Source organism: Nycticebus coucang, chromosome 20 (assembly GCF_027406575.1).
Source record: "Nycticebus coucang isolate mNycCou1 chromosome 20, mNycCou1.pri, whole genome shotgun sequence".
Lineage (NCBI taxonomy): Eukaryota > Metazoa > Chordata > Mammalia > Primates > Lorisidae > Nycticebus > Nycticebus coucang.
In genome coordinates, this window is record NC_069799.1 from 42,302,437 (window position 1) to 42,325,179 (window position 22,743).

Consider the following 22,743-nt stretch of genomic DNA (forward strand, 5'->3'; position numbering starts at 1 on the left):
CATTCATCATGATCAAGTAGGCTTCATCCCAGGGATGCAAGGCTGGTTTAACATACGCAAGTCTATAAACATTATCCACCATATTAACAGAGGTGAAAATAAAGATCATATGATCCTCTCAATAGATGCAGAAAAAGCATTTGATAAAATCCAGCATCCTTTTCTAATTAGAACACTGAAGAGTATAGGCATAGGTGGCACATTTCTAAAACTGATTGAAGCTATCTATGACAAACCCACAGCCAATATTTTACTGAATGAAGAAAAACTGAAAGCTTTTCCTCTTAGAACTGGAACCAGACAAGGTTGTCCTCTGTCACCTTTACTATTCAACGTAGTGCTGGAAGTTCTAGCCAATACAATTAGGCAAGACAAGGAAATAAAGTGAATCCAAATGGGAACAGAGGAGGTCAAACTCTCCCTCTTTGCTGACGACATGATCTTATACTTAGAGAACCCCAAAGACTCAACCACAAGACTCCTAGAAGTCATCAAAAAATACAGTAATGTTTCAGGATATAAAATCAATGTCCACAAGTCAGTAGCCTTTGTGTACACCAATAACAGTCAAGATGAGAAGCTAATTAAGGACACAACTCCCTTCACCATAGTTTCAAAGAAAATGAAATACCTAGGAATATACCTAACGAAGGAGGTGAAGGACCTCTATAAAGAAAACTATGAAATCCTCAGAAAGGAAATAGCAGAGGATATTAACAAACGGAAGAACTTCCCAAAGCAATCTACCTATTCAATGCCATTCCCATCAAAATACCAACATCGTACTTTCAAGATTTGGAAAAAATGATTCTGCGTTTTGTATGGAACCAGAAAAAACCGCGTATAGCTAAGGCAGTTCTCTGTAACAAAAATAAAGCTGGGGGCATCAGCATATCAGATTTTAGTCTGTACTACAAAGCCATAGTGCTCAAGACAGCATGGTACTGGCACAAAAACAGAGACATAGACCCTTGGAATCGAATTGAAAACCAAGAAATGAAACTAACATCTTACAACCACCTAATCTTTGATAAACCAAACAAGAACATATCTTGTGGGAAAGACTCCCTATTCAATAAATGGTGTTGGGAGAACTGGATGTCTACATGTAAAAGATTGAAACTGGACCCACACCTTTCTCCACTCACAAAAATTGATTTAAGATGGATTAAGAACTTAAATTTAAGGCATGAAACAATAAAAATCCTCCAAGAAAGCATAGGAAAAACACTGGAAGATATTGGCCTGGAGAAAGACTTCATGAAGAAGACTGCCATGGCAATTGCAACAACAACAAAAATAAACAAATGGGACTTCATTAAACTGAAAAGCTTCTGTACAGCTAAGGAGACAATAACCAAAGCAAAGAGACAACCTACACAATGGGAAAGGATATTTGCATATTTTCAATCAGACAAAAGCTTGATAACCAGGATCTATAGAGAACTCAAATTAATCCACATGAAAAAAGCCAACAATTCCATATATCAATGGGCAAGAGACATGAATAGAACTTTCTCTAAAGACGACAGATGAATGGCTAACAAACACATGAAAAAATGTTCATCATCTCTATATATTAGAGAAATGCAAATCAAAACAACCGTGAGATATCATCTAACCCCAGTGAGAATGGCCCACATCACAAAATCTCAAAACTGCAGATGCTGGCGTGGATGTGGAGAGAAGGGAACATTTTTACACTGCTGGTGGGACTGCAAACTAGTACAACCTTTCTGGAAGGAAGTATGGAGAAACCTCAAAGCACTCAAACCAGACCTCCCATTTGATCCTGCAATCCCATTGCTGGGCATCTACCCAGAAGGAAAAAAATCCTTTTATCATAAGGACACTTGTACTAGACTGTTTATTGCAGCTCAATTTACAATCGCCAAAATGTGGAAACATTCTAAATGCCCACCGACCCAGGAATGGATTAACAAGCTGTGGTATATGTATACCACGGAATACTATTCAGCCATTAAAAAAAATTGAGACTTTACATCCTTTGTATTAACCTGGATGGACGTGGAAGACATTATTCTTAGTAAAGCATCACAAGAATGGAGAAGCATGAATCCTATGTACTCAATTTTGATATGAGGACAATTAATGACAATTATGGTTATGGGGGGGAAACAGAAAGAGGGAAGGAGGGAGGGGGTGGGGCCTTGGTGTGTGTTACACTTTATGGGGGCAAGACATGATTGCAAGAGGGACTTTACCTAACAATTGCAATCAGTGTAACCTGGCTTATTGTACCCTCAATGAATCCCCAACAATAAAAAAAAAAAAAAAAAAAAAAAAAAAACATGTCAAAGTGCTAAGGGAAAGAAATATATATGTGATTTGAAATGTACTGGTATTTTTTAAGTACACGAGGGTGTCCAGAAAGTATCTAGTGTTGTTAAAAAACATTTTTTCCCACACTATGTGTCTGGATACTCTCTGGACAGCCCTCATGTATTCGCTATCTGTGAACAAAATTATTTGAAAATGGGATCCAGGGATAGGGAAAAGGAATAGAAAAAAGAGGAAGACCTGTAAGGCAAGAAAAGATAACGAGTAAAGAAAAAGCTTTATAGGGATATCTCAATAAATTTTCCCATTATAAACCTGAAATTTAACACAATGTAAGAAAAGATTCCCCTGAAGATAGAGACATTATGAAAATACGGACGAATGAGACCAATCTGGTACTTCATCTCAATGTGATTTCAATAAAATATGTTAGGGAAGGTACGTAATAAGATGTTGTGTGTCTTGTTTCAATAAAGAAGGGTGTAGCTACAGCTGAATCCTTGATATTGAAAGACAAATAAAAATGCATTTGCTAAAGAAAAATTATGGGTAGAGTCTGAAAAACATAGTGTGTATAGCTTCTAATCCACGAGATGACAAAAATAATAAAACAAATTGGCCAAACTATATACCCAACAGAAAAGTGAAAAAAATGTATATAGAACCTTAAATGCAATAAGATGGTAAGCAAGAGATTGCCGGATTACTTTTAATTTATATTTCTTAGATCTCCATTCTTTTGCTTTCTTTCTTTTTTCTTAAATGCTTAACAGTCAGTTTCATTCAAGTCTAGCCTGGCCCCTGCCACCTCTGTGAGAAGTCATTACCAATGAGAAAATAACTAGTCACTCCGTGCCGTTTTCATACTATACTTATCTTGCAAACCTATTGGCAATTCTGGCAGCTATTTCTAAGATGTAATATAAGTTAAGAGAGAATTTACCATCCCCCCTTTCGTGTCTAGAGGGGCAAAATGGCTCTCTGCCACATTCCCAGGGTTGGGAGGTCCTGCTAGCAATCTCAGACTTCACCTGGAAGTGGAAGGTGATAATATGTAATCCACGAATTCAATATACATTGAAAGGACATTTCTGGCTCCACCAGGGTTGCTGAGTATTCAGCTGGAGTTCTCAGGTGCGGTAGGAAAATGTAGTGGTCTGCTGAGCTCACATTCTGGCTGATTAATACACTGCTAAATGCTGTTTGGACTTCTGCCAGGAGAAATATAAACAGCAAAAGAACATACTCTATAAGTATCTGTCTTTTTGCCAAATTGTACAAGGACTATGTGTTTAAGGAAAAAAAAATGATAGGAGGATGTGTTTTTATTACATGTATGCTCATCAGATCCCAGCTCTGTAAAACCCATTAAAAACGACATGAAGTATTTAAAATCAGCAGCAATCACCTCGCTTGGTTACTGATTTACAAGATTCAAAACATTCTGAACTGAAGATGAAGGTGTGTTAATAAACACAGATTCCTGAAAGAATCCTTGGTGATTACTCTGTGGTCTGTTGGGTGAGGGGTTCAACATCTCAAGGAAAAGTGTCAGCACGTAAAGTGAGAAGGTGGTGTTGATACTCAACAATGTCCCAGGGAAACCAAAAGGGTTGTTTAATTGTCACTGTGCAGAGCCTTAAGTAAATGCTACCGAAACAGATTTTTAAGTCTCTGGCAGGCACTTGTCCAGTGGCAGGGCAAGTTTTCAAGCTAAATATGCATCATGAAGTCTTTTCCAATGTTAGGAGACACATTCCCTTTATTCCACACCTGTTTGGTTTTCTAACTCATAATTTCCTGGAACACATTAGTCCCAGAGTGGAGGGGAATAAAATCACCATCCTGAGAGCCACAAGCAGGCACCCAGTGCTGTTTTAGAATGCCCAGGTTTTTATCCTTTGGGCGCTGGAGGTGAGGTGAGGGGCTTGACTTGATTTCCTATTATTTGAGGTGAGGGGCTTGACTTGATTTCCTATTATTTGTCTTCTTTCAAAATTTATAATTTTGGAAGAAACATACATCTCAAAATGATAGATCAGCAGATCTGTTTATCTGCTTTGTAAATGAAATGATATGGAAGCTGTATAATAATTATGCATAAAAGAGAGGAGGAAGAAAAGTATCCAATGTACTCAGCCCTACTATGAAGCTAAATTATAGCTTTCACATGAAGGCTATAACCCAACTATAGCACAAGACTATGGGGAAGGGGCCAAGGGACGGGAAGGGAGGGGGGAGGTTAGGGTGGAGGGAGGGTAATGGGTGGGGCCACACCTACCGGTGCATCTTAGAATGGGTACAGGCAAAACTTAGTAAAGGCAGAATACAAATGTCTACATGCAAGAACTAAGAAAATGCCATGAAGGCTACGTTGAACAGTTTGATGAGAATATTTCAGATTGTATATGAAACCAGCACATTGTACCCCTTTTACACAGCTATGATTTAACAATAAAAAAAAATAAAAAGAAATTTAAAGGAAAAAAACATGTTTGAAAATGATAAAGCTTTTGTTATCCTTCCAAGTATGGTTTTATGAACAAGACCTAAATATGAACACGATACATTGTTTTACTTCTGAGTTTGGGGGTGATGGTGTTTTATTAAAAAAAAAAAAAGAAAATAAGAACAATGTATTTTAACATATACAACTGTTCTGAGTCTGTTTCCTCATTTGAAAATAAAAGGTAACTGGCTTAATGTTAAAAAAAAAAAAAAAAAAGAGGGGAAAGATGGGACATGGCAGGCGGTGGTCGTCTTTAAAGAACAGATGCCTGAGTAATATACATGTTTATGTGTGTGAAACTCACCAGAGTCTCAGGATCTGCAGGTGTCTACATGTTCTGAGTGGGGAAGTGACTGGAGGGAAGATAAAGGTCAGGGGACGAATGAGGTCAGGGAAGCAACTGACCGCGGACATGTTTGCGTCCATTTTTATGCCTCAGTGAACCTGCGGGATGCATACTGTCCCATCAGTGATGGCCTCGGGTCCATGTGACTCTCCCACTGTGGTTCACAGTGATGAGGAGAGTCTATTTCATAAAACCCCTAGAGGTGTATATGCTCCTGCTACTGCAGGATCCCTGAATTTTTAAAAGTTATAAGCCATATTCACTCTTTATAGTGTTTTGAGACCCCTGCACTCCATAGCCTTCCCTGAATCCACAGGAAGAAGGTGATGGAATTTTCAATGAGCATGGGCTTCGTGGTGTGAGCTGAGGGCATCCTCAGGATGCTGAGCTGGGGTCCAACTTTATCTCCCTCCTGAGTCCCTCATGCCACCCGACATTGCCCATCAATTGTACTGGTGGGGCATCAGCTGCTTCTTTGTGCTTTTGTTTTACTTTAGTTTGGCTTTCTAAGGAGGTGGATTTCCAAGTCCAGCTGAGAGAAGAACAAATTACCAGGTGAAGATAAACTGCTTTAGGAAGCGAAGCCCTCTGTCCCGGAGGTGACTCAGCGGCCGCCTCCTAAGTCCTGCATAAAGCATCCCTGTTGCTGGGCCCCCGTAGCTCAGGTGTTTTCTCCAGATGCCACCCTGACCCATTTTGATACCTTTTACTCCTGCCCTGGCACTCCTTTGAGTCCTGCAGCTTTGCACCTGGACCTGCCTCTAACAGCCACTTCACACTGCTGCCACTTTTTGGCTGGTCCAGTTAGTTTTCAGCCACAGCTGAGTCTGGGATGCTATGTCTGTATCAATCTTGATGCCTTTTCAAAGCCACTCGAACCACTGAGCCTAGGCATCAAGATCCCAGCCTGGAAACTGCTGGTCCAGGAGGGAAGTTGGAAAATAATACATGTGGGGGTCAGGCTTTGTTTTCTTTCCATGAACCAAGCCACCAGTGTTTATCAACAGGAAGAAGCTGCTGGACTCAGCCCTGAAATCATTGATAAAAGCCCAATGTATTGTTACAAAGCTGTATCTTGGCTTTCTGTGGCCTCTGCCTTTTACTAGCTTACTAGATACCCCCGCTTGCTGAGTGATTTCCTAACCTCCCTGCACGTATCAACATTTGAGCAACAGCAGAGAGCAACCAAAATGTCTTAAAGTGAGTGGTCTTCCCCAAACCTCAAAGCAATACTAACATTCAACCAAAGGTAAGAACTTTTCTAGTGTTAAGGGATCAATGGAAACATTTCTATTATACAAAATGATGACATTTTAAATTTTGGTCTTGTGTTAAGTTCAGCCAAAATGTATAAAATATATGGAGCATGGGGACCCACGCTGATATAGCTGCCATAAGAAGGTCAGATCCCGGTATTCTATCGGGGAATGATTTGGCTAGCAAAGAGGGGAAATGAATGAAGAGGAAATAAGCTGGCCCAGCATTAGCGGGTGAGGCCAGTGACTATGCCATGGTGACAACTCACACATTTTTAGCTAACATATCTAGGGATGGAGTCAGGTGGACCATTTAAGGCCTATTTCGGGCAATTCTGAGCTTGATTTAATACCCTGCCAGAGAGACTCGCGTTAATGAAAAGAGCCACCGCGATTGAGGTTAAACTCTCTGCAAAGGCAGTACTTTGTATATGTTGCCTCATTTAATTACCTTCATGATTCAAGACGCACGCATTTTTTGTCAGCTCCATTTTCTGGAGGCAGAGCAGCGAGATAAAACGACTTATCTAAGGGGATGTGGCTGGCCAGAGCCAGGGCCAGGAGACTTAACCGTCTTTCTCCCGCCTCAAGCTCAAGCTCTGAGCGCTGTCTCCTGCTTCGGTTAGATATCGACTCAGACTTAATTCTACCTTTGCGTGTTAGGGGTTTGGAATTCTCATCTGAGTTGGGAGATGAGGGAATAAAGAGTCATACGGCCTCCGTGCTGGTGTGCTTTGTCTGAAAGACCCTGAACCTACAGCTGCTCCTTTAGGAGGCAGAATGGACAATGTTTTGGTTCATGTTTTTAGATTTTCTTGGGTGTTTAACATCCAACCTATTTGAGGGAATGCCCTATTTGTTTGCACCATAGATGGAATACTGTGTCCTTTTTTTCCCCTCTACAGACATCAAAGAGATGATGGGTAGACCTTCCCTCTTCCCTGTCCCTGAAGGGCAAATTTGAAGCATGTAAGCATTGGTCTAGCCCTTAGAATTTCCTGCCTGGAATCTTGATATAAAGCTAAAGTCTGTGACACAGAGTGGATAGAAACCATCATGACAACAAGAGGGTGTCCAACAGTGGCAGCAACTTCCTAGACAGATTAGATTGTTTCTGCTCAGAGCTCTTGTTTGGCCCTCCCGAGCTGCCTGGGTTTCCTCTAAGTTGGCTCCTTCAGCCTCTCCTCTGCTCAGGGAGGCTTTAGCATCCTTCCAATTCTCCTCCTCACTTGTTTTCTTATGAGCCACTTCTTTTTGTTCCTGAACCAATCACCAGACATCTTCCCCCTGCTGGGGCCGGCATTGTGTCTCCCAGGTCACCAGGGAGAAGAGACAGTCTACTTGACTCCTGTCGTTTGGGCTTCCGCGTGGCTGGGTTTCAGTTCAGCTAATGTCCTAGATTTTTGCAGAGAAATCTAGCCTTTTAAACTTGATTTTATCCAAGTAGGAAAATTCTATCAAAATGGGAAATGTTTGTTTTTCACATTCTCAAGTGATAAAAGGAAACTTCAAATACATTAAAAACAATCACTCCATATAAAATTTGAATAAAAAGTTGAAGTGTGTGTAACAAGGCTTCAGGGAACTCGAACCTCCCTATTTCACCTGAATTTCTTTTTTTTTTTTTTACTGATTTAAGTCTACCTTTAATTTTAAATTTTAGGTAAAAATACATATTACTGAAAGATGAAACAGTCATATTTTGTGGCAGTTGGACCTTCAACTTCTTCATAAATTGTATTCATCCTACTTTTCTTGATCTAAGTCGTCTCACTATTTCTTGTCATGGTTAAGTTCTGCTTAACCAAGGAAAATATCCTCTACAAGTTTGGGTCTAGATATAGGCTTCTGTTTGGCCTCTTTTAGGACGGTTGTTCATCTACATTTCTTTTTTTTTTTTTTTTTATTGTTGGGGATTCATTGAGGGTACAATAAGCCAGGTTACACTGATTGCAATTGTTAGGTAAAGTCCCTCTTGCAATCATGTCTTGCCCCCATAAAGTTATTTCACCTGAATTTCAATATTCTGTCTTTGATTTAAGTTCTTTTTTACCCTTAGATAACAAATTTAAGAAATGACTATTCATAGTTTTTCGTAAGTTAATTCACATCAGGAAAAATGTGATTTGATAGGTTATTTTTCTATTGCATATCCAGCTCCCTCCTCACAATTTGAAAGAAACTGTCACAGTTCTCAAAATGTTAATGCTAAACCAGCCATGAAGAGAAGTACATGCCCAAGGCTAGAGCAAGCAAGCTAAACTAATGAGAACCAAGTAAAAGGCTAAGAAGGACATATGTATTATATATACACACATACATAACACATGCATATACGTATTTGTATGGATGCATGCATATGCATACATGTATACAAAGACAATGCACACATATGTGCCTGTGTATTAATAATAGATATAGTTAAAGATCAATTTCTATGTTCTTGATGCATTGTAATGGAAATCTAAGTGGGAAGCAAACTGATACAATTTCTGCATTAAGCAAGTAAAAAGTCTTAAATATTTAAAAACCTCTGATGGAACGCTTGCTCCTTAAATCGTAAGGAAGAACTGCCTCCTCCTCGAAGTCACTCGACTGGAAATGAAGAAGCTGAGTCCCCAGCCAGACTCTCTGAAAAGTCTTAGCTCAGTGACTTTCCAGCCTTGGGTTGATTTCCTCACATGGGAAATGAAAAGGTGGGGTCTTGAATGAACTTTCTAACGCTAAAAATGGTGACTCCATCATTTACGACCATACACTGGATGTGAATTCTCGTACCACTGCTGTCGTTCATGGACCTGATGGTTCTTTCTGGAGGGTAGAGGGGCCATGCACACCTGTGAAGCTTTTCCTCCCACATCTGTGCACCGAGGCAGGTGCCACCAGAAAGCCCAGACAAGCACCAGGCAGTGGGGGGATGATGTCATCAGCAGGGAGCCAGGGAGCCCAGAGTTCATGCCGTTGAAGTTCTGCTGCAGATCTATTAACTCATCACTTAAAACAGTAATGTTACGTGCATCTACATAAAAAAATCACAAACATTCAAAATCAAAATGAAATGCATCATTCAAGATACTAACAAGAAACAGATGGCTCACTCAAATGAGGACATTTCAAAGAAGAGTTATTGACAAAGGGATTGTTTATGAAAATATGAGAAGCAGAAGGGATTAACCTAGGGTTAATAGTGGTGGAGTAGCCACCACGGATACAGCTGAAGGGACAAGGAAGTGGTGTCTGGAATTCTTAAGTGTCTCAAAAAGGAGACCCGATGGAGAGGAGGGGTGACATTTGGGTGAACCTCACAAATAGCCCAAGGTAATCTCTCAGAAGGGGAGCCAAAGGGAATAAATAACCTGAATGTGTTCCCTTCCCTCCCTCTCATCTGATGCCAAGTCTCTTCCCTGGATAAACCTAACTGGAAGCCAAGAGTAGGGGTGTCCACAGAGGGACCCCTATGCAGCCACTTTCTGAGGCAAGAAGGAGGGCAGAGAAAGATGAAGAGCTGATTTGGAGGGTCAAAGAGAAGACATTCAACACAAAAAGCAAGTAAATAAGCACAATCTGGGGGCAGAATGATTCTTTTATTAGGTAACCATAACCTTAAATCGCAAGTTACATAAAAATGATATCATATTTGTTTAGCCTTTTGTTACGTGGAACTTGGGAAGCAGTGCCTGAGAGCAGGGGAACAAAGACCATTCTCTGAGCTTCAGATGATGCCACCAATGCCTAATGGATAAGAGTGGAGATAAGTGAAAAGGGGCCGAATGACTTCTTGTGCAGCAGCACCAGAAAAATAGGGCATTTGGGGTGGCACCTGTGGCTCAAGGAGTAGGGCGCCGGTCCCATATGCCGGAGGTGGTGGGTTCAAACCCAGCCCTGGCCAAAAACCACAAAAAAAAAAAAAATAGGGCATTTGTGGATTTAGGGAAGAATGTCATGGTCAGTGATTGACGCAGGGCTCTAGAAAAAGGGCAGTCTTAGAGGCAAGATTTTAACAGTGCTTATTTACGTCCCAAACAGAAGGGACTGCTCAGGCCTGACGATAGAACCAGTTTGATCCTCTGCTCAGCATCCTTTCACAGAGAGGAACCCACAGGAGATTTTTAAACCCGTGAAACATCGGGATCCTGTAACCAAAGTCTTTGTCTTCCTGCACATTCTTGGAGCAGCCCCTGGTTCTCATCTGGCTTTATTGGTAGTGTGGGTCCAAAGGGAGAATGTTCTGGTCTGACATCTTTTGACTGACATAGTATAGGTCTAGTGACAAATGAGCCAAGTGGCATTTTGCTTGTATGCTTCAGTTCCGTGGGCTTGGTTGGGATCAGCGTTTCCTTGTGTGATGGGTGTGTTCTCACGTGCTGACCACTCGGATTTCTGAGTCTGCAAAGCTGGGAGCAGACGGAGGGCCTCAATATTCTGGAAGCTGCGTGAGAGCCCAGCACTTTAACTGAACCAGGAGAAAAAATCAAGTAGAAATATTGCAACAACCATCTTTTTTCCAAGTGTTCCCAGGACTTCTCAAGAATATGTACATCTTCCTTTTACCACAGCAACCTCCTTCTTTGTCTTGTCTAATGTCCCTTTCACTCGATCTTTCCAACAACTCTCTGAGAATAATTATTGTAGTCCCATTTTCAACAAAGGTTGAAGAAAAGAGGCAACTAGACCAGTGGTGTCAAGCCCGGGCATGGTGGCTCATGCCTGTAATCCTTGCACGCTGGGAGGGCAAGGTGAGTGGATTGCCCAGAGCTCACAGGTTCAAGACCAGCCTGAGCAAGAGTAAGACCTCATCTCTAAAAATAGCCAGGCATTGTGGCAGGTGTCTATAGTCCCAGCTACTCAAGAGGCTGAGGCAAGAGAATCGCTTGAGCTCAAAAGTTTGAGGTTACTGTGAGCTTATGATGCTATGGCACTCTACCAAGGGTGACATAGTAAAACTCTGTCTCAAAAAAATAAATAATAAAAAAAAGTAAAAAACTGAATAAAAGTAAATGAGTGGTGTCCAACCTTTCTTCTTCTCTTTTTTCCACTGGAAGAATAAGAGCTGTCTTGAGCTGCACATTAAAATACACAAACGCTAACAAAAGCTAATGAGCACTTAAAAAAGGGTTCGTGCATACTTACTATGATATCCAATACCACAGATAAGCAACAAAAGTAACCACTCACAAAGTCAGCATGTGACCCACAGGCTGCAGATTGGACTCCCAGAACTAGACCAACATTGGGTAGCAGAGGAGTATATTGAAGTCAGGCCCTCTGACTAAAAATGCAATGTTACTAGCAGCCATAGTTTGCACGTTTTGAGAAAGGAATATGTACTAGATGTTTTATAAGCATTAATTCATTTATTTCTTAGTTTTTTTGAATGGGATTATTAAGACCTCACTTAGAATTGGAGGAAAATGCAGCCAGAGAAGTGCAGTAGCTTGCCCAAGATCAAACAGTTACTGGTGGAGTGAGTTTTCAACCTGAGAAAGTCTGAGGCCAGAGGCTGTGAACTTAACACACTACCCTGGGGTCCAGACTGACAAGAGAAGAGATGACACTCCCCGTGTTGATCATCAGCAGAAAAGCACAGGGAAGGAAATGTAATATTGGGAGCCAGACCAGGCCAGACCAATTATTAGGCGCTTAATAGGTTCATGTGTTAATTGCAGATCTAAACTTGCAGCTCTAAATTAATCTTTTACTTTTTAACTCCCTGAATTAACTACTGCTTCCCTTGTCTTTCAAATTACCGGAGAATCTAACTCCAGCCCTTGTCACACAGTTGAATGAACACTACAGGAGGTTCAAAAGGTTAAGTTACTAAAAAGAAAACCTTGGCGGTTTGCTTAGTTTGTTTTTTTTTTTTTTTTGGGAGAAGGGATCCCAAATGTCTATTTCTAGTCTTTCTGGAACCAGGAAGTGCTAATATAATAGGAATGTGATGGTCAGAGTAATGTGATGCAAAAGAAATAAGGAAGTCCTGGAAACAGTTGCAAAAAAGATGGTTGTTGCAATATTTCTACTTGATTTTTTTTCTCCTGGTTCAATTAAAGTGCTGGTTCATGAGAGTTTTTTGTTTTTGTTTTCTTTTTGTCTGTTTGTTTTTGTCAGTAATGAAACTAGCATTGCATTTTATCTTTAACCTGGGCAATAGCTGTGTCTCTAGCTTATATTGAGGCCACTAGTATATTTTTCTACCATTCTTTCTGATACAAATCCACCAACTGGCACTAGTTTGTTTTTGTTTCTGTGCTGAGGACTTCTGTTTGCAGGGATGCTCTGGTGAGGTCGTGTTGCAATGAACACGTCTTAGCCTACTCACATTGTACTGGCCAACGTGTTGGCCACTAGCCACTCAGGTCTATTTAAATTTAATTAAAATTAAAGGTAATAAAAACGAACTATCCGTCGCATCTGCCACCTTTCAAAGGCTGTTTTGTGGCTATGATGGACCAGCGACAATCGCTCAGACAGGGCAGACGTAGGACATCTCTGCCACCACAGAAATCCCTGTTGCTGAGTGATGCATAGTGCCCCACCTCCATTGGGAAGAAGCCACGAAGCTTTAAAGGGAGTGAAGAGCAGGCTTCCTCTGTTAGAGGCCTCTTTCCTAACTCACAGCTGCACGGTGTCTGTAAATCTCAGGAAGCATGCTAGCAGTGCTGGACTCTTGGTAGCCAGAATATTTACATATTGCTTTATTTATTTATTTGTAGTTTTTGGCTGGGGCTGGATTTGAACCTGCCACCTCCGGCATATGGGGCCAGTGCCCTACTCCTTTGAGCCACAGGCACCACCCAGAATATTTACATATTACATATTTACTCTCCATGCTTCTATCCTCATATTCTCTGGAATGACTACCGTGCATGTAAGGAAGTTGGAGCCTTTGTCAGTCTCACAACACAGGAACCAAGGAAAGGGGTTTTGGGCTTCAGCTGAGTCTGAGCTGAGCATTTAGAAGTGATCGCTGTCATTGAAAAGGAGACACCCACCCGCCCCCCACCCCAAACCAGGGAAGCAGTGAAACTTGGGGAAAGGGAACAGAGGACCCTTGCTCGGCCTCCCTTCTCATTGCTTGGAAGCTCCCCTTAAAGAGAGAACCAGGAGATTTGGGACATCATTCCGTTATGGAAATCTGTATTCTCTTTGTGAGATGAATCTCCTAAACTCTCTGCCTCTATGAACCTGTACTAAACTCAGGGTAATTCGTAACAGAGCAATGGCTCTGAACTTTGTACATTTGAATCATAAAGCCCCTGATATTCACACCGTACCCCAAAGTAACTGAATTTAAATCTCTGGGTGGATCCCTAGCCTCGATGTTATTTTATACTCTCTGGGTAATTCCAACTTGCAGCTAAGGTTGAGAAATTGCGCTTGCTCGAGAGAACCCCTTTGATTCACAGACCAGGGTGACCAGAATGCATATCCTAAGTCTTTTCTCCCTCCCCGCTATTCAACAGTAATATGAAGCCCTTTAATTCACATGAAGATGATCTGTCTTGATAGTAGTGCAGTAAAGCGGAAGGAGCTCCGAGTCAGGAGCTGGAACATCAGAGTTAGGTCCACATTCTTCACCAAAGAGCTATGAATATTATCCGATGCAAGCTGCTTCGTCCTTCACCTGAAGCCTGTAGGTATTGTTTATTGTTCTCGAAGCACTCCAAGTTCTTTTGTGTTGTACCCTGTGTGCCAAGGCTATGCTAACTGCCCCGTTGCATGACTCTGGAGACTCACTGATGACATAGCTAAGTACCGTCACCTGAGGAGCTGTTTATCCACTATGCATTTGGGGATGAGGAGATTTATTTCTCTTTGCTGCTACACGCTGTCCTGGGAAGCTCCTCCTTGTACACATTGAAGGCACTGACTATTATAGGTGGAACAAATGTACATTTTGGCTTATTCCCCCTAGGGTATTGATGAGCCAATTATACGAACAGGATGAGCAGTCTTGTTAAAGTCAGAGCAGTGGGAAGCAGGGCTTCTCTGGGCCAACTGGCTGCCCCTGTGCCACCTCTGTCCCAGATAACTAGGAGAGTATGAGTGGCTGGTGTGGCAGATGGCATAAGGCAGGGGAAGACGTCGTCAGATGCTGGGCCTCAGCTGACCTTGGCATGACGCGTGCTGGGGCTCCCAATCTGCTGCCTGCCCTCGTCAGACTGCCTCAACCCCTCAATGCAGCTGAGCCTACCAGTCCAAGAGCTGAAGGCGTCAGAACCCACAGCTGCTTCAGGGCAGCAGGAGCAGGGAATGGCCCAGGGGACTGGGATCCTCTCCTGTATCTGCTGCCAAACTTGGGCACAAAAATCTCTTTGTACATCCGTCCTCTCATCTTTAAAATAAGCTGCTTGGATCATGTGATTCTAAGATCCTTTTTAAGTCTAAAACTTTATGAAAGAGGGTTTTCTTTGGAAAGCCATCTTTGTTATTACTCAATGCCCTATTCTTTTCAAGGTTCCTGACAATAGATTTCCTGATTATTTCCTCTGTTCCCCCCACCCCACCCAACTTCCTATGTGAAATTAAACGTAGACATCTAGAGTTTTTCAGGGTCATTCCCTTTCCCCTTAGAAAAAGAAACTAAGTTGTTCTGTTCCTGCTTTGGTAAATCATTTGCTCTTCAAAAAAACTCTAAAATGATAGCTGATGATCCTGAAATTACTTTAAGAACATGTTCTTAAAGGTTTGTGGTTCAAATTGTTAGAATCTCAAGCAGATTTTAACTGTTCTTATTTTGGCCCAGTTTCCTTTCTTCTATTATGGGCTGCCCCACACTCCTACGTACAAACTGAAACAGATTATACCCACTCTCTGGAGTCACCTGTCAGCCATTTCTCCTGCCCCTTCATACAGACCTTCTCTAAGTGTGGGTTCCCTGACCAGCAGCACTACCACTGCCTCTGAACTTGTTAGAAATGCAAATTATTAAGCTGTCCCAGACCACAGAAGCATTAGTCTGTGTTTAAGGTGATTCCCACGCACCCTAAGTTTGAGAATTTGAGAACCACTGCTCTAATAAAAGGCAACATTTTTTCTTACCCTTCTCATTCCTCCTGTATTTCTCTACTTCTTTATGGAAAACACTAAAAGACTATGAGATTGTTTCTCTTTAAAGATTTTGAAAATGGAGTTCTGATTTCTGCATTGACTTTTCTTATCCTGGCTTGAAAAGACCTATTAATTTATTTTCCTCTTTGTTGAATGGCTTAGTTTTTTTCTTTTTCTTTTTTTCTGGCTTTCTCATGGAATGTGTTTATTACCTAGCATGAATGAAATGAAATGCAACCACATGGGCATCTGATGAATATTTTTCTACAACCCTGGAATCTTACTACTCCAAGTGTAGTTTGTCCAGTAGCAGCATTGTCACCATTGCCTTGACCTGGTCTCTGTTGCAGAATCTCTGGCTGCAGCCCAGCTCCACTGAATCTGCCTTCTAACAAGATCTCCAGGTGGTTAACCAGTAAAATAAAGTTTGAGATACACTATTCTAGAAGAGTATTTTGGACTTTAGATGGAATGATTGTGTCAGAAGTTGCAATAAAGTTACTTAAAAATGTAGCCAGTCAAATTTTATTTCCAACATAATATATCTAATATGTGTGTGTGTGTGTGTGTATGTACACAAAAAACATGCAACAACCATAAGGAACATTGCTCAGCAAAACACTGTCACATGTTGACATGAACATGGCTGTGAGATGCTGATATATCAAGGTTATAAAACCTTACTGAGTTGTTTGTGCAGTGCTGTCAACATAAGCGCGTGGTGGCAAGTTTATGAACTTAATTGCCAGACCTAATACAATGACAAGTCTGATGGCTCTTCCAGAAGAAGAGTTCCAAAATTGCTTTGAAGGGTGGACTAGGCATTGGTTCATAGCTTCCCAAGGAGAGTACTTCGAAGGTGCCTATAGTGATATTTGCCAAAGAGGTATATAGCACTTTTTCTAGGATGAGTTCATGAGCTTCATTGCCCCTTGATAACGTGAGCTTTCTAATCATGACAAAGAAGGAAAGCTATACTTTATGTGAAATAGTAATCAAGAAAAAGAGTTTACTTAATTCTACATAAGATTCTATTAACTTAAGGATGAAATCACAAAGAAGAACATCTAGGTGTTAGATGATAGAAAAAAAATTGTCAGAGTTATGATATATAGAACTCTTAGCCAAGAAATGGCATAGATAATGTCACTACTGTACGAAGATATTACAAAGTAGTTCCAGAAGCAGATGTGGCTTTGTGGAAGGACAATGGAGTAATGATGTTAGTCACTGCAGTGAGTAGAGACTAATCACAGGCATTCCGCTATGCACTTCACCAGCAATACCTCATATAACAACCAAGGCAACCCTACGAGGTGCATATTAACCATCATTCCTACTTACAGAGGAGGAAGCTGAGGTTCATATGGTTAAGTAACCAAATCATACACTTTCATTTCGGAGAGACCTGAGTTTACTATTACTATTTTCATTCAAGTAACATGGGTGGCAGGAACAGATTCTTACTTATGTTAAGTTCACTGAAGGTGTTTCTGGACTAATGGGAAGCTCCTTTTTTTTTTTAATTTTATGTTTATTTATTTATTTATTTATTTATTTATTTTTTGCAGTTTTTGGCCAGGGCTGGGTCGGAACCCGTTACCTCTGGCATATGGGGCCAGTGCCCTACCCCTTTGAGCCACAGGCGCCGCCCGGGAAGCTCCTTTTTGAGCTCAGTTTAAGTAACCCAATTTCTTTCTTTTTCTCCTCATTTACCTTCCAGGACTAGCTGCTTGTCTGTACTACAACAGTAGAGGAAGAAAGAGCACAGGAGATTGGGTGAGAGGGATTTTTTTTTTTTTTAATGGGTCAGGCCTAGAAATGGCACACACTGCTTCCATTTATATTCCATAGACTTGACCTTCAAGAGACACTGGGAAATGTGGTTGGTCCCTGAGAGAAGAGGATGTGGATTTGGTGAACAGGGCTGTACCACACTGCCTCCGTGATGTCATGCAAGTAACTTATCCTTCCAACTTCAGCTTCCTTATTGGACAAATGGGAATAATTACACCTCCATCCTCAGGAGGCTCTTAGGAATATATCACCTAACCACGATTATTTATTACTATGATGTGGAGCTGGTAAGTTCTTGATTTTCCTACCCAACAATTTCCTGGTTCATAAGACAGTCTATTCAATTAATTTTGACGATATCAAGGTTGAGGATATGACAGAGACATTAGAATTAAATGAAAGTTCATTGAGGTTCCAGGAGTGGAAGGAAATAATTAACAATCTAGACTAGTTAGGCACAGACACTGGAGTTTAGAAAAGTGAATTTTTCAAGATTTCAAAAAATATAGTTATCTCCTCCAGATTATGGATTATAAATGTGAATGTGGCTTAGACTAGAAGGAAGAATCTAACAGGAAAGGAAATTTTGACAACACAGTAACACATAATTTTATTAAAAAATAAAAAGGAGGGAGTCAATGTTCAAAGAAACCTTTGCTGGTGTTTACATATTCTCTGATAAAAGGGAACGTACAAAAAGTGGGGGTCAGGAGACACTCAAGAAATTATCAAAGAGCATCTCATGTTTGGAAAAGTTAAAATCCCAAAGGCAAGAGCAACGACTTTTCCCTCTGTTCCGAGGAGAGGCAGGAAGAGGCCAGGCCCAGCATTGCAGCAGAGAGTGTGGAGTTCACAGCTGCCAGAGGGAACAGAGCCTTCCAGCCCCCATTCGTTTCCATCATCTTCCTCAACAACAGGAAAGGAAGGTTAGGTAAGGAAATCACCTACCCTTCAAAAGGGGTCCAGACCCTCATGCTTTGGTGGATTACATCTCAGGGTGGCTGAGAACTTTTAAATTCAGAATCAGAGACTGGAGATAGGAAGGTGCCCTGATATTCCAAAGGAAGAGGAAGGGAGTAGTGGCAACCCCAGTTTCCCTAAAGTTTGTGATTTGTGTGAGGAGTTGGGAGCACTTTGAGAAAAAGTGGATGTCCACTACTATCAAACCTAGCTCATTTCCCCTTGAAAGGAGGGAATGTACCACTGTCTTAACATAAATTTGTTTCAGCATAGAATTTAACAAAGTGTAGCACAGTGCCCAGGACAAAATAGATGTTTAATTAATATTTGTCAAAAAAAAAAAAAAAAGCATGAATGAGATCCTTGGGAAGAATATTTTAGGTAATCCAGTTAGGAGGAGCTGTGTAGTCTGGTTTGTGGATCTTTGCCTACATAATGATCTGAATCTTCACTGGTGTGTCTGTCTTGGCTCTGGGAAGGCCATGGGGTGAAGGTATAGAATATATAGAATATAAATATCTCAAACCTTGCAAGGATGTGCCTGGTATAAAGAAATAGTAGCTGAAGAGGTTAAACATGGTTGCAATGATATCAAAGTCTAGGAACCCCAACAAGAGGAACATTAGCTAATGAGGAAGTGTTCAAGTGGGTCATGGTAAGGATGAAAAGTATGGAAACCAGGTAATAGAAGAAATGATTAAAGAAACTAGGGATGTTTAGTCTGGATGGAATGGACTGGATGTAGGGGAAATGGACATGCTAGTTACTTTCCAGGTGGATCGAAGATTGCTGTGCTTAATTAGCTCTGGAGGGTAGAGCTACATTGAATGGGTGAGCTATTGTAGGGATTCCCATCTCATGTCAATACAGAGAAAATGAGGAGTCTCCTAAAAGTGGTGGTCACTTTCTGGGCCATATAGCCACCTGTCAGCAATTTTAGTTCATGATTCCAGCTGTGGATGAGAAAAGGAACTAAATAACCACGAAAATCTCTCAAACTAAAAGTCAAGAAGGACCTCAATTCCCCTCTGTTCCTGTTCTCCTTTCCGATGAAGAGCTACTATGCTGAGTGTGCAGCTGGTTGCACTGGGAGGTCAGGGCTGCTGCTTCCCTGCTCTGCCTGGCCTGGTGGCTGTGCTTCAAGGAGCAGCACATCCCTGTCACATCATGATGTATGCTGCCTCCAGGGGACAGACATCTCTGACAGCTGGCCAGAGAAGAGCCCTGATGTCAACTGTCAGAGCACCCCACAGCCTGCACTACTGAGCAGTGGAAATGAAATTTCACTACAGCAGAAGGCAGCAGACAGTATGTTCAAAACGAAACTCACCTTAAATGAGCTCCTTAAATTTATATGATACTGAAGGTTCTCCTGGGCAAGACAGTGTAATTATTATTAAGGTGGTAGCTATAATTAATTGCATAGTATTAGTGTTGTAGTAAATATTATAATCATTGTGTTTGGTTTGAACACCCTGGGGGCTGTCCTACTTTTCTGTTTATTTCTCCTTAACCACAAAAATACCCTTCCCAATCCACCACTACCTCCTATCACTAGGGCTTCTTATTCTGGGGATCAAAAACTCAGAAAACACGGGAATTGGGGAACTCGGAATGAATGCTTCTGAAACAAAATGTCAACATAGATTTCATATATTTCTAAAACAGAAGCCAAACATTGAGCTTGAAACTGATGCAAATAAGATAGTGATAATTTAGATCGCATATCTGTTGGTCTCAGTATACCATTAAAATGAAGCAGTGAAGAATTTTGGTATCATTGCACTGAACTCTCCATATGATTAAGAGCAATTTGACTCTCCTTTCTTTGCTGGTTTTTCTTTTCTAACTTTTAACTCCAACATTTGCCTGCAAGCCATATACTATGCCATGAGATTCTGGAGGTTTAGAGTGAGTTTTGAGTCATCCTTTCCCCACACATGGCCTAGGGTGCCACTTCACTCCCAGGCACTCAATAATCACTTGTTGAATAAATGGACAAATGAGTGAAGATATGACAGTGTAAGTGAATTGTGGAGCTATACATGCACTCCAAAAGAATCAGAGAACCTCAGTGGTTATACGATTATTGAAGTTATTTGGTTCTTTTATTTCTCTCGACACCATCTCTGCCAGGTACTTTTTATTTTGTGATATTCATTAGGGCACTTGGTGCTAAGTTCCAGCTTTGGACCACTTTGGCTGCATAAAGTTCTTTTTTGTATTGATACACTGTAGGAGCTCCCCAGGGTGTCCACTTATGGTGTTCATCCTCCTGTCCCTGGGGCTGACTGTCATCTTCTGTCACCTTCCTTGCTCCCCATAATCAAAGATAGTTATTATGAAACCCATTGTATTATACTTTCTCTTTTCTACGTGAATGTCAAAGATTCTTCATTCATTCCCCATATGATGTTTTCACCAGTGTCTTCACTCCACCGTGGTGCTGTAGTTGGTCTCTAAAAGAAATGGGGTAAGTGCAAAAGAACCTTTTAGAACTCCAGAGAGCAGAAAGACACCATCCAGGGCCCCATCCACTTTCTCACTCTGGCTACTCCCTGTTCTATTAATTAACGCATCCTCATGCCATATTATTTTTAGAGGCAATCTCCCTGAGCTCTCGGTTCATATGACACCTATTCTCAAAATACAAACTCTTAATCTTTTTGCTAACTCACACCTTCCCTATGGCACATTGTTCAGTCTATTTTTTTTTTTTAACATGATGGAAGATTTCACGTTTTGTTCCTGTTACATGTCATCTTGTGAGATTTGGTTCATCATTTTATTCCATCAAGAGCTTATTGAGCTAGTTCAACAATCCCACATTTCTCTCTCCTTCTAAAACTTGTGTGAGCTGCAGAGCAAATAAAGCCAACTTCTCTGTCTTCATCTGAGTCACAGAGTCTGCTACTGAACAGGACAAGTTCCAGGATGTGACAATGGAGATTTTGGATATCTTTTCCCCTTTCAAATCTCAAATAGCCCTCATTATTTTTGTTAGGTTCACACCTTCCCCCTTCTCCATTATTTCTTAGATTCCAGTTATCTATAAACATAGTGACCTAAAACTACAACCATTTTATTTATATTCACTAATGATGGGTCAGGAGTCTGGACAGGCACAGCAAAGTGGCTTGTCTCTGCTCCATGGTATCTAGGGGCTCAGCAGGGAAGACATGAATGGCCAAGGGTGACTCAAAAATCTGGGATCTGAAATCATCTGGAGGCTTCCTCACTTGCACGTCTGGCACCTGGGCCGGATCACTCAAAGGCTGGGCTCAGCTGGGGCTGTCAACCTGAGCCCTGACACGTGGCACCTCTGTGTAGTTCAGGCTTCCCACAGCGTGGAGCTGGCTCAGTGAAGAAGCATCCAGACGGAGACTGTTCCAAGAGAACCAAGGGGGAAGTTGCATAGTCTTCTGAGCTGACCTCGCCTCTGAATCTGCAAACCATCATTTTATTCCACTGGCTGAAGAAGTTCAAGCCTGTCCAGACACAACGGAAAGGGAACCTACCCACCCTCTCCATGGAAGGGGTGTCAAAGAATTTGCTGGTCATTGCTTTTTAAAAGCTACATCTGGTTGTTGTGTGATTGACAACTTTCTAAATCTATTCGATTCTATGCGAATAACATTTTTGTTAAGGTTTCCTTCAAGGAAGAAAAGCAACAAAAACTCACATGTGAGTTATATATTGGCAATGCTCAACCCAGGTAGAGTTTTTTGTTGTTATTCTTTTAGTGTGTCAGTTTTGGGGATGCATTTAAAGATCAGTAGAATATTTCAAAAAGCATTGTATTTTATGGGTTGAGTATTTTCCAGGGCTATGCGATATTTGAGGGTCTGATGAACCAGGTGCATAATTTCCATACATCATTAACGCCTTCTTCATGAGCAACTTGAATCTCAACCCTGAACATCTCTCACCTTTCTCCTCTTCACGCCAAGTTGCTGTTGAAGCAGAAATCTCCAGCTAATGGGAGTACAGCCCCAGGGGGAAGCAATTTACTGCTGTGTCCCAGGAGAGAGCTGAGAACCTGTAGCCCCAAAGCCTCTCCTGAAACACTCACAAGCTCCTGGATTGATTCTGTGGGAAGTAAGACTTCAAGAGAAGCAGGTGGCTTCTCTACTTCAGGAAAAATGCACAAGGAATCAACCAGAAAGCAAAATGCCGGAAGAGAGATAAAGAGGGAGATTTCCACACAGTACTTACAGGAGACAGTAACATTAGTGAGGTAATGTGACAGACATCAAAATCCTAAAATTAATTTTTTTTACATAGTCGTAGCCAGATTTCTTTTCTCTTTTCTTTTCTCCTCTTACCTTGTCTTCTCTTTCCCTTTCTTTTCTTTCCTTTCCTTCCCTTTCCTTTCCTTCTTCTTCTTTTTCTTCTTTCTTTCTTTTTTTTTTTTTTTTTTTTGCAGTTTTTGGCCGGGGCTGAGTTTGAACCCACCATCTCCAGGATATGGGGCCGGCGCCCTACTCCTTTGACCCACAGGTGCCGCCTTCTATTCCTTCATT